Here is a 13,506-nt window from a genome sequence, read left to right on the forward strand (position 1 = left end):
AGATTAAAATTTCGTCAAAAAGCTGAGATTTTAAGAAAAATCGATGAAGGTATATCGTTTGGCGTTGAATTATGATGTATCTAAGGCGGCCATCTCATAAATAAAGAAAAAACGTCATGGAATTTTGAAGGCAATGGAAAGCACAAACGAAGAGCCAACCAAGAAAACCTTACATAAATCGTAATATCCTTGCCTCAAGAACGCAAGGTTGTATAAACGGTTTTTAAGCCAAAGACATTGTGAAATGAGTAGTCCAATTTTAAAGGCAACAGCTAAGCTCGAATTTGCCAAATTGCACCCTGGAAAACAATTGCATGCAAGTAATGGATGGGTAGCAAATTTCAAGAAACGATACGGTTTCACGACTTAAAAATTTGTGGGGGGTTCCTCTCAAGCGACAAGTCAGAAATAACGCCATTAATTTATAATTTGCTACCAAAAATGCAGAACAATCTGGATTATTTTATCGTTTTCTGCCCAATAAAACAATTGTCGCGGAAAACGAAAAGACGGCACTTGGCCGAAAAATTGCTAAGGGTAAAATTACATTTATGTTGTGTGCGAACGCAGATGGTTCGCATAAGTTGAAACCATTGGTAAATCTGCAAACCCCCGTTGCGTCAAGGGATTTGAAAACCCATTACAATATGCTAACTCGCAAATGTCTTGGATGAATTCAGAGCTATTTTTCTGCTGGTTCCATCATTCATTTATTAAGAAGGTAAATTTATTTTTTTTTATCATTTTTAATTTTAAGTGTGCCAAAATATTTTTCAGGTTCGCAAATTTTCTGCTGAAAATAATTTACCACCCAGAGCATTATTGCTGATTGACAACTTTACTGGCCATACATAAGTCAATTGACAAGTTACAGTCAGATGATGGAAAGATTGTGGCAATGCTTTTACCACTTAACGTGACAGCTATTTTGCAAGCCATGGATCAAAGTCCTATTAGACTGCTCAAGTTACGATCCTGGGCTAAACTGTTATGGAACATTGTAGCTCAAGAAAGCGTTCCGGTTTAGAATATTTTGAAAGGATATTCAATTCGTGAAGTCTTCTTGCTTCTTAAATCTGCAAGGGATGAATTGCCAAGAGCTGTGCCAAAGCTTGGAGAAATATAAAACAGTTGGACGATGACCAATACGACAGTGAAGACGACACTGCTTACACTGATTAAATCAAATAGTTCTCTCGATTATACTCTTCGAGAGGTACAATCATTACAGTCCAAGGTGGATGTCAGCAGTAAATACATCGAAAATTGGAACGATGACCAAAATACGGAAGATGATGAAGATTTCGAAGTGTCTGACAATGAAATTGAAGAACCGGTTATCGAGGAAGATATGCAAAGAGGTGATTGCATCAATATCTTGATATAGTGGTATGAAAACAAGAATGATACAAATCAGATATCAGATCTTATTAATATGCGCTCAAATATTGTCAGGAGATATTACACAAAAGAAAAGAAACAAACAAGTCTCGACCACTTCTTTTAACCAGCCCTTACAAATTTATATGTACGTTAGTATGTATGTATAATGTGGAAAGTTTAAATTAAATCAAAGTCTCTGTTTTGTTATGAATAAAAGTGAGTCATGCGAGTCATAATTCGAAAAAGAAAAACATCTTGGGCCATTTTGGTTAACTGTTTCGCGATTCTTCTGTACTAACTTTTGTATTCAGAATTTTTACTAAGAATATAACACCAAGCATGTTTTAAACGACTACTGTATGGAGGAAGACTTAATCCAGAATGCCATCGGAAATGCCCTAAGACGAAAAGTAAAAACTTTTTGTACCGACTCTAACTTGTCAGAATGGATTTGGTAACTAGGATTCAATATAACAGAGCCTCATTTCAATATAGGCCTAACCAAAGTTGTAAAAAGTGTTTTCGTAACATAAGGATCTCTAAATTCTTTAGACCAACGTTTATCAAAACTGAGAATAGTCTTTGCTTTCAAGGTATCAATCAAAATTAAGGTTAGGTTCCTTAGTAACTCACTAATCAACAAAGTTAAAAACTCGCTCTAGTAAATAGTATTTATATTATTACATAAGGACATGGAAACCCAGATCTACAAGAAAAGCACATTGTCTTACATTTTTGAAAATTTAATGACAAATCATTTCTATCACACCAAGCTCCAAATTGTTTAAGTCTTCAGCAGTTAAGTGTGCAACAGACACCTTTCATCAATTGATGTACATGATTTAAAAAGCTATACATCGTCGGCATATAATAAAATATTTGAAAACTCAATGACAGAAGAGATATCGTTAAAAAATAAGATGAACAGGATCGGGCTAAAATGACTATCTTGTGGAACATCTGACACATTATGTTATATTATTAAGCAATATACTTATCCATTGAAGAAATATTGGTTGAACGCCCAGAAGATCAAAAATATGTTTAAAATCAAGAGATCTACTTAATCGAAAACCTTGGTGAAGTCAGTGTATATAATACCCGAACGCTTGTGTCCCCTAAAACCCAATGATACGTGGTTTACAAATTCAAGTAAATTTGTTAGAGTATATTTCCCTTTACGAAATCCATGCTGAGAAAAAGAAATTAACGGATACATCGAAAAAGTTATATTGTTCGCAATGAAAGCCTCAAAACGCTTAGACATACATACATATTTAATAGTTTTACAATACCCCTCTTAATTTCAATGTATGACTTAAGTCCCCTTTTATGCAAAGGATTATGAATGACTGTTTACTTATTGAAGAAAATATACATTGTTTAAGAGATGAATTAAAAATACTTGTCATTCATTTTTATTAAATTTATTTTTCATAGCGGACGAAATTCACGCAGTGCATAATGTTTCGAATAGTCGACAAGTGAACCAGTTCTATTAAAATATCCCCATAATAGTCAGGCCAATTTATAGTAGAAAGTAGCAACATATTGCTACAGAGTCTAATACAAGTAGTTTTGTTTACTTAACGGTTGTACGAGAAAAGTTGAAATTCGGTTGACTGTCTGTCTGAGTAGAAATTGAGGTACCTTGATGAAAATTGGGATGCGGGTTCTTTAGTACAAAACACGAGTTCGTAGATGGGCGTAATGGGACCACTACCATGACCACAAAATGCCATTGACCAAAATCTATAAAGTGCCGTAACTAAACACCTTATTAAGATATAGTAATTTCGCAGAGGGGATCGCAGTAGAAAGGGGGACCTGTGGGCATAAAATTTTAATTTTTTATTTGACATTCTTCTAAAATTCCCATAGTGGAAAAATGGGCGAATTCAGACTATAACGACGTTTACTTCCCATATAACATAATTTTAAATTTCATTTGACTTTTTCACTTTCCACTGTTCAAATCAAGAAATAAAAAATATAACGGGATAAGAATTTGCAAGAATAATGCCTTTCGAGTATGCCACCTTGTGACCAATGGTTTCCCAAATCAAAACAAAACTGTTAAGGCCTCACAAACTGAATAGTTTATTTTTGACCGAAAATATCGGTCAATATGTAAGATAGACAATTGAAATTCAGGCAGAATTCTTTCCTGACAGTGTAACTTTGTACATAAAATTGGACGAAAACTTGACCTACCTGCCATTTAACTAATATAAGGATTTTTGAACATCCGGCTGACCTTATTCCATGTGATTGATGATTGTGTGTAAGGTACTCGATACTACCCCGACTCACATATACTACATATGTATGATTTTCATTTTTCTAACAACCTTATTGCGAATATGTCGAATAGTGTAAGAGTTATATGTATATAGTACTCAGATCTTCTGGTTGACATTTTACTCCTTAAGGTATTTCCCTGGCTTTGATTCCTGCAAGCAGCAAGAGTATAAAATGTACGGTTGCATCCGAACTTAGCTCTTCCCTACTTGTTAGTTAGATTTTGCAAAGTTAAACCGTTTACAGAAGTCTACGATTTCAGCAGTTATTTCCAAAGCGGAATTATGCGAGTCCTCAGGTAGAACAATAACATTACTCTGAATAACGGAACACTTTGAAGGGGTATCAACACATACTAAGTCTAACCATTTACCAAATTTATTCCGAATTAAATTAATTTGTGAAAAGGGGAACCTGTTCTTTTCAGGATGATTTTTTATTTAAATAGTAAAATGAACGTTCACAAAGTTTCCTGGATTTAATTATAATATTAATAGATTATTGCCCAGGAATTTTCACAAAGTTCATATAATATAATAGATAATTGCTCAGAAGGCTTTGTTACGCGTTGGCGGTTTAATTGCAATTGCTGCTGCTGATGCGCCGGTGATACCACTCATATAAAAATTTTCATGGGGTTAACCTAGAGTATGCTATCCTGGCAATGTAGCGGTCTTCAAAATTTGAGGGAATTTTGCTCCACGAGTTCATCTTATCGGAAGCGCAGATTGAAGTATAGTGACGTGACGTTCGGTCTGTTCTTGGCAAGTAATTACTCTTTGGCGGAGTTATTTTTCGGACAGAAAGGCCTCTCTTGTCGGCATGAATGGGAGTGTGAAGATCGGAGTTGTTCAAGGCTGCCCGCAGGGTTCCATCTGTGGTCCATATATTTGGAACCTTATGTTAGACACTCCGCTTGGGCAGCTCGAGCCACTCTGTAAATGTTGTGCGTATGCGGGCGACCTTCTTCTTATGGTCGAAGGTCGCTCGAGGTCTGAGCTAGAGCGGGCGGGAGGAGATCTCTTAGAGAAGGTTAATTCTTGGGGTTTAGGTGTGGTGGTCGACATATCGATGGACAAAACGGTGACAATGCTACTGAAAGGTAGATTGTCATCGTGTTGTCCACCGATTGTCCGTGTGAACGGGGTCTGCATCAGATATGTGACGTAAGTCAAATATCTGGGACTGACCATGAGTGAAAGGATGTGTTTTACTCCACACTTGGCGAATGTGAAGGAGCGACTGTAGGCAACCGTAGGCAAAATACGACGGATTTTGAGGAGCGATTGGGGTCTCGGACGTCATGCTGTCCGCATCATATATCGTGGCTTGTTTGTGGCCTGTGCCACTTATGGAGCCCCTGTATGGTGGGAGACACCCACGACTGTCTGGGGGTCTCAAAAACTCCTCTCAATCGAGCGTTGCATAATGCTTACTTGTTTGCCTGTATGTCGCACCGTCTCAACGGATGCGATGCAGGTCTTGTTAGGTGCACCCCCTCTTGACCTGATTGTCATACAGCGTGCTGTTGCATTCAGGTTAAGAAGGGGCTTGAGTGTGTCATTGCTGCGGAATGACTGGATTTCTGACGATGATGTGGAGAGGGAGGGATATCTAGGGAGCAAGAGGCTCCTAGATGATAGGATCAGGTGTAGGTGGCAAGAACGTTGTGACAATAGTCCTAACGACCGAGTGACGTACGAGTACATTCGGGACGTGGGGTTCGTTGAGGATAACCCAGATTTCAGATTTTGTCTGAGTCTGGGTTTCCTGCTTACTGGGCATGGGCCTCTGAATGCATTTTTGGATCAGTCGGAATACCGAACAGTTAGGGTCGTTTGCGCGTGAACTATTTAAGCGGCGAAGGCGGTTGGCTGGAAATTAGGATTAGTTTCTGTATGATTGGTGTGTGTAAGTGATGTGTGTATGGGGTCCAACCCCTGGCCACCAGTCCAGAGACGTATGGAAGCTCAACTGGTATTAGTTTCGGCTACGAGGTCTGACCGGAGACTTAATTCTGGTACCACGGGAAGCAGGAGCCCTTGAAGTTCGCTCCAACCTGCTCGTGCGGACTGGCCCCTCGGGGAGTATCGTGGAGGTTGTGGCTAAAACCCAAATCGCGGGAAGAACTGACTTTGTCAGTTGAATGTGGAGTTGCATTGCAACCGGGTGCCGGACCCAAAGCACGGCAGAGGTTTTAGATGGGCCTCGAACCCTACCAAGGTGGTTAGTGTATCCATTCCACGCTGCCAATTGGTACTGAAAATGCTTTGCATTCTCAGGGCACTGATCAACGCATTGATTTGATCCGCTGTGCTTTTGAGCTCCGTGGAGTAAGGCTGTCGTCAGCAGGTCCCACGTAAAACACACCGGACGTTGTTCTTGGCAAGTTCTCTCTGCGGGTAGGGGGGACCCCCTTGGGTACGGGGGGAATATACCCGCGGTAAGGCATGCCTGTAGTAAAAGGCGACTAAAATCCCGCATGCACTGTGTCTGTCATTCAGGGCTTGCCTCCGATATGTCAGCATAGTCCATGGCAGATATAGTGCTATAGTATTCATCGTAAAAAATGGTTATTATACACTGTATGTTTTTATTCCTGGTATTTGACCGTATTTTCGTTTACGATTTCGTTTACGGAGGGTTTTACGAGACACATGTCAGTCATATAGCCGGGTTCTTGGGAAGTCTTAGGAATTCCTAGGGGCTCGGCTGGCAGTAGCTTAAGCGAAAACTTGGGCTACAGGTCACACCAAAGACTAAAACTTGGTACCACGGGGAGCAGTTTGCCCTTGGAGTTCGCTCCAATCTGCTCATTGGGTTTTTGACCCTTTGTGGAGATTCGTGGTGGCTGTGGTTTAAACCTAAATGCAGGAAGGGCCTTTGTACGATGTGGAGTCGCACTGCGGCCGGGTGCCGGACCCAGAGTACGGCAGAGGTTTTAGATGGGCCTCGTACCCGACCAAGGTGGCTAGGGTGTTTCTTTTGGTTTTCACCCTACCAATTGGAACCAAAGTGTATGTGTGTGTGGCGGCACTCATGCCTTGGTTCTTCCAGAGTGTAGTGTGGGTGCACACCTTACGCTTTGGGGCGCTGATCAACGCATTGTTTTGATCTATGTGCTTCTAGCAATGGAAAGTACCGTGGATTTGAGCCTCCTAAGGCAGATACCCACGTAAAACCACATTGGATTCTCTTCTTGGCAAGTCATTCGCAGAGATAAAGAGATGTTTAACTCCTCTCTCACAGCTAATCGAGTTCAGTAGGTTTTGACGTTTATCAATTGGAAACGAGCGATGGCCAGATTGAAATCTTACCAAAAAAATGTGTAAACGGAGGGATTTGTTGCATCGTTCAAGACCACTTATAAAAAATGTAAAACAATGAAAATTAAATAAATTTGTGAAACGTTTTATAATTTGAAAATTATTAAAAACATTTAATGATTGAGAGCTAACAAGCTTAAATCCTATTATTGGAAATTGAAAGGACAGAAGTAAGTTGTTATAATATTCTTTAAAAAGATTTAAATAGTTTCTCCATATAATAAATAACCACTATCTAGTAATTTTTATTGGTACTAAATGTTGGTTATTGGGTTGATAAATGCCCAAAAATTGTTATTTTGTTCAATCTGGCCATAATGGAAAATGTTATAAAAAACGTTAATTTTGAGGCGCTCTCACACTGGAATAAGTTTAACATCCCTTTATTCCTGTCATTCGTCAGTTGACTGTCGACGCGGATAGACGTGCGTGCGCAACGTTCCGATATTTAAAGTGTATTTTTCGGTGATTTTTTTTGCGATTCCCTTTTGTGCGGTAACTTGTTTACGCGATTTGGCTGGCACCGTTATTGCCTGGCGCGTGTGCATAGCGGTTTAGTGAAATTGTTTGTGCGATCGTGGGTAGCGTGGGTAGTGACCGCGAGTATTTTGTGCGAGTACACAGTTTTGTGCAATTTTGTGCATTTTTATGTACTGACATAACGGGTGAGTAATATTTTTTTATTATTACCATAATGTATATGCGGACAACGTAGTCATCCACGTTGTTGTTATTGGCGGAAGCTTCGCACGGTTCCAGTGTAGCTCCGTGTTGTTGGCACTCGGTCGACTCCGAACCGTTATGGGGACTTTGTCCGGCCGGCGGCCAATTGAGTGGCCTTAATTCGACCACTGGTTGGGGTTGTGGGCTGTGCCACTGCGAGCACGCTCCAGACGTACGCACCTCGGATCAGTTCGACTGAGAGGTTAGTTGGGAAGCGAGATGCCTCTTGGATGGAAGAGGAGGACCAAGGCCCTCGCTGGAAGCGGAGAATCCGCCGTTCTACAGAGCGACGGTTAGGTCTCCACCGAGGAGTAAGGCGCGTTTGGGGTCGCCACGTAAAGAGGGCGGAAGCTAGGGAGGGAGCGAGGAGTGTAGTGGGAATGCCAATGGGGCCACCACTTGTAAAGCGGTTGCGCGTTTGGGGTCGCCGTACCAAGTCGGCGGAAGTGAGGGTGAGAGCGGGAGTTGTGGCGGGAGTGCCAATGTGGCCAACGCTGTCAAAGCGGTTGCGCGTACGGGGTCGCCGCGTCATGAAGGGGAAATCGAGGGAGGGAGCGGAAGTCGTAGTGGGAGGGCCACGGGTGCCGAGCGTGCCAAAGTGGCCGCAAAAAAGTGGGAGTATTCGCGGGGAGCAGTTGTTGTTGGGGGTGGGGCAGTCAGCCATGTTGAGGCTGCCAAACGGATTACGGGGGAGCTGAAAGAGCTAGTATTCGAGGACAAGAATTTTGATGCAGGGACCCCGAAGGGGCTGTTGGGGCTTGCGTCAAAATATTAGGCGCTATTGATGACGGTTATTACCCAGAATGCCCATCTTCGCGGTCAAGTTGACGCCCTTAAAGGAAGTTGCGGGGGACACTCCTCGACGACGAGCAGGCCAATGCCGGCTCCGTCGGCACCGATGTCTGCGCCTCCAGCACCACTACTTGCCAGTAGTGGCCCATTTATCCTAGGGCTGGATGCGAATGCTTCGTCCTCGATGTGGTTTAGTAAGGTATCCCGGCATTCGTCTGGATACCAAAGCCACAGTCGAGGCAAGGCATTATGCGAATGGGTGGTGGCTAAAAGTCTCCACATTTTGAATGAGCCGAGCAAATGGTATACGTTCGATGGGCCGGGGGGCGTGAGCGATATTGACGTGACGCTTATGAATGAGACAGCAAGTAGGATTTTCAGCGTTAGATGGGAGGTTAAGGGAGGATTGAGGGGTAACCATAATTTGCCTTATGAGAGTCCATTGCGGCGATGGCGTACCACTGGTACTGACTGGAACCAATATGGACTCTCGGTTAGGGAAGCGGTATCCGGCATATCTCTTAGTGAGTTTGAGGAGTTGGGGGTTGACAAGCAGGTTAGTCGCCTACATGGGGTAGTTTGGGGGTTAAATGATAGGGTATTTAGGAGGTGAGAAAGTCATAAGATTAGTAAGATTAAATGGTGGACGCGTGAGTTGGCCTTGAAGAGGAGGACTGTCAGGTGAAAGTTTCAAAGCGTCCGACGATCCAATTCTGATAGGCTGTTCCAGCTTAGGTACGAATTTAGTTGTGCGGATAGGGGATAAAAAGAGATGTTAGTTAAAATTAAAGAGGAAGATTGGAGGAGTTTTGTGAGACAGGATAGGAACGACCCCTGGGGTCAGGTCTTCAAGATCTGCCGGGGTCGTAGGAGGGAGGATGTCACCTCTCTTCGCGTCGGTGACACTTTGTTATCGTCGTGCAGAGAGTGTGCGGGCGTTCTTTCCTAGGTTGGAAGTCCAGGTACCTCAAGCACAAGAGGTGCCTGTCCCTCCATTAGATGATGGCCAATTGGGGTACGCCTTTGGCCTGGTTAGGTCTAAACGGTCCCCAGGTTTTGATGGTTTGAACGGAAAAGTGCTGGAAAGAGTCATGGTGGAACGGCTTCAGGAGCTAACGCGGGGTATGTGGTCGGATAGGCAGTTTGGGTTCAGGAAAGGACGCAGTATAGAGGATGCGTGGTTTCATGTTCAGAATGTCGTTAGGGAGAGTGTCAAAAGCGTGTCCTTGACATATTTGTTGACTTCAAGGGGGCGTTTGACTACCTAAGCTGGGATCGAGTGGTGCAACGGCTGGAGGAGCTTGGCTGTCCGGAAATTACTCTTTGGCGGAGTTATTTTTCGGCTCTCTCTTGCCGGCATGAATGGGAGTGTGGAGATTGGAGTGGTTAGTGGCTGCCCGCAGGGTTCCATCTGTGGTCCATATATTTGGAACCTTTTGATGGACACTTTGCTTGGGCAGCTCGAGCCACTCTGTAAGTGTTGCGCGTATGCGGACGACCTTCTTCTTATGGTTGAAGGTAGCTCGAGGTCTGAGTTAGAGCGGGCGGGAGAAGATCTCTTAGAGATCGTTAATTCTTGGGGTTTAGGTGTGGGGGTGGACATATCGAGAGAAAAAACGGTGACAATGCTGCTTAAGGTCAGATTGTCGCCGGTTCGTCCTTCGATTGTCCGTGTGAATGGGGTCAGCATCAGATATGTGACGTAAGTCAAATATCTGGGACTGACCATGAGTGAAAGGATGTGTTTTACTCCACACTTGGCGAATGTGAAGGAGCGACTGTAGGCAACCGTAGGCAAAATACGACGGATTTTGAGGAGCGATTGGGGTCTCGGACGTCATGCTGTCCGCATCATATATCGTGGCTTGTTTGTGGCCTGTGCCACTTATGGAGCCCCTGTATGGTGGGAGACACCCACGACTGTCTGGGGGTCTCAAAAACTCCTCTCAATCGAGCGTTGTATGATGCTTACTTGTTTGCCTGTATGTCGCACCGTTTCAACGGATGCGATGCAGGTTTTGTTAGGTGCGCCCCCTCTTGACCTGATTGTCATACAGCGTGCTGTTTCATTCAGGTTAAGAAGGGGCTTGAGTGTGTCATTGCTGCGGAATGACTGGATTTCTGACGATGATGTGGAGAGGGAGGGATATCTAGGGAGCAAGAGGCTTCTAGATGATAGGGTCAGGTGTAGGTGGCAAGAACGTTGGGACAATAGTCCTAACGACCGAGTGACGTACGAGTACATTCGGGACGTGGGGTTCGTTGAGGATAACCCAGACTTCAGATTTTGTCTGAGTCTCGGTTTCCTGCTTACGGGACATGGGCCTCTGAATGCATTTTTGCAAATAAGGATTAGTTTTTGCATGATTGGTGTGTGTAAGTGATGTGTGTATGGGGTCCAACCCCTGGCCACCAGTCCAGAGCCGTATGGAAGCTCAACTGAGACTTAATTCTAGTACCACGGGAGCAGGAGCCCTTGGAGGTAACTCCAACCTGCTCATGCGGACTGGCCCCTCGGGGAGTATCGTGGTGGTTGTGGTTGAAACCCAAACGCGGGAAGAAATGACTTTGTCAGTTGAATGTGGAGTTGCATTGCAACCGGGTGCACGTCCCAAAGCACGCCAGAGGTTTTAGATGGGCCTCGAACCCGAACAAGGTGGTTAGTGTGTCCATTCCACACTGCCAATTGGTACTGAAAATGCTTACCATTCTCAGGGTGCTGATCAACGCATTGATTTGATCCGCGGTGCTTTTGAGCTTCGTGGAGTAAGGCTGTCGTCAGCATGTACCCACGTAAAACACACCGGCCGTTGTTCTTGGCAAGTCTTCAAGTAAATAACGATCTTTACAAAGCTCTTGCTTAATTATAATGGTGCTTTTTTAACGTGGCTTCAGCTTTCTCGACCTTTCTGTACTAAAAGGTTCATTTTCGACTTGCTCTAAGTCATTAACGTGGAATTTTTTTGGTTTTGAATGATGATCATCGTATCGCTTCTTAGCTTGTTATCATTTCTGGTTTATATTCTTCGCTTTTTAAATTACACTTGTAAACACTCTTTTTGTCACATGAACTTGTTATGATTTTGGTTTATGTTGGTGTACCCTGATTAAAAATATATAACGGTTTTGTTTCTATCACATCCAATTTTTTTGTGACAGCTACATATTCATTTCTGACCTCATATACGTTTCTTTGCTTACATAACTGCATTCAGTCGACTGTGTAACTGCTGTGTTTGCTAAATAACATTTTATTTACATTAGTTAGATCGTAAATATGCCATGAAAGTGTTTGCACAATCCGGACAATTTTTGTTATGTGTATGGAGAATTAACTTTTACATCTCAGCGCCGAAATTTTGGTTTTCCTGTGAGGAATCAAGACAAATCCTGGGTTCCACATAAACACACTATCCAGTATCCAAACTTGTATTCGACCCATCCTACATAGTGCCGAACTGCCTGTGCCGATGTCTCGAAATCGATCAAAAAGTGAGAATTCTAGTCCGGAATTTGTTCTCAGTCAGCATAATAAGGTAGCTGAAGATAGTGACTCAAGTTATGAACCGTCAACTTCAAAAGAACCGCACTTATTGACACTACGTGATTTAAACGATTTAGTACGTGATTTAAATCTGTCTAAAAATCATGCTGTGCTTTAGGGGTCTAGATTAAACGACTGGAATTTACTTTCTTGTGGTACAAAGATTTCTTATTTTCGAAGTCGTGACGATGAAATAAAACCTTACTTTTCTGAACGAGGTGATTTAGTCTATTGTAATAAAGTTCCTGTTGTGATGCATTTATTAAAGTTCGAATATGATCCAAGTCACTGGCGACTGTTTATTGACTCTTCAAAAACTAGTTTAAAAGCAGTGCTACTGCATAACGGAAACAAACTTCCTTCAGTCCCGATTACTCATGGTTCTAATATGAAAGAGATTTACGAAAATATGAGATTTATATTTGAAAATTGGAAAATTTGTGGTGATTTTAAAGTGATTGCACTTTTACTTGGACTACAGCTTGATTATACGAAATTTTGCTGTTTTATTTGTGAATAGGCCAGTAGAGACAGAAAAAGTCACTATACAAAGAAAGTGTGGCCAAAGCATCAATCACTAACTCCAGGCCATAAAAATGTTAAAAATGATCCTCTAGTGAACCCTGATGACATACTTTTACCACCGTGGCACATAAAGCTTGGCCTGATAAAAAATTTTGTAAAAGTTATGCCTAAAGATGGAGATGGATTTTTATATCTAAAAGAGAAATTCCTTTAACTCAGCGAGGCGAAAATCAAAGAGGGAATATTTGTAGGCCCACAAATACGGCAATATATGAAAGATAAGAGCTTTGAAGAAAAACTGAATGATTAGGAAAAACTCGCCTGGACATGTTTTGTGAATGTTGTGAAAATTTTCAAGGTAACCATAAAGCGCAAAATTACAAAGATTTAATAAATGAACTTATGATACCATTTAAAGCCTTGGGGTGTAATATGTCTTTGAAAATACATATGCTGGACTCTCATCAGGATTTCTTTCCGGCAAATTTGGGTGCTGTGAGTGATGAACAAGGTGAGAGGTTCCATCAAGACATTTCCTAAATGGAGAAGCGTTGTCAAGGGAAATGGAGTCCAGGAATGCTAGCAGATTATTGTTGGAAACTTAAAAGCGACCTACAGGAAGACAAATATTCAAGAAAATCATAAGTATCTATTTGATATTAGGAAATAATTCTGTAAGTTGTTGTCACAAGAAAACATGATGTTAACATTTTTTTTCATTGATATATTATTATTTGGTGGCCTTAGTATATTCAAAATTTGATATAAATTTTCATGTGACAAAAAAATATTACAAATTTGTTGACCAGTGTTATTGTCGTGTAATGCTAACAAAACCTTATTTTGAAGTATACTCTAATGGACTTTTACCCGTGGTTTTATATTTCATCGTGTTTATTGACCATTGGGTGT

At 42.1% G+C, this 13,506-nt stretch overlaps 1 pseudogene; it reads left to right on the forward strand.

Annotated features, from left to right (window-relative positions):
* Positions 1-244: 244 nt before the first annotated feature.
* Positions 245-1,387, forward strand: LOC126764699 (jerky protein homolog-like; annotated as a pseudogene).
* The last annotated feature ends 12,119 nt before the right edge of the window (positions 1,388-13,506 follow it).

The sequence above is a fragment of the Bactrocera neohumeralis genome, unplaced genomic scaffold, assembly GCF_024586455.1.
Source record: "Bactrocera neohumeralis isolate Rockhampton unplaced genomic scaffold, APGP_CSIRO_Bneo_wtdbg2-racon-allhic-juicebox.fasta_v2 cluster09, whole genome shotgun sequence".
In the NCBI taxonomy this organism is placed as follows: domain Eukaryota; kingdom Metazoa; phylum Arthropoda; class Insecta; order Diptera; family Tephritidae; genus Bactrocera; species Bactrocera neohumeralis.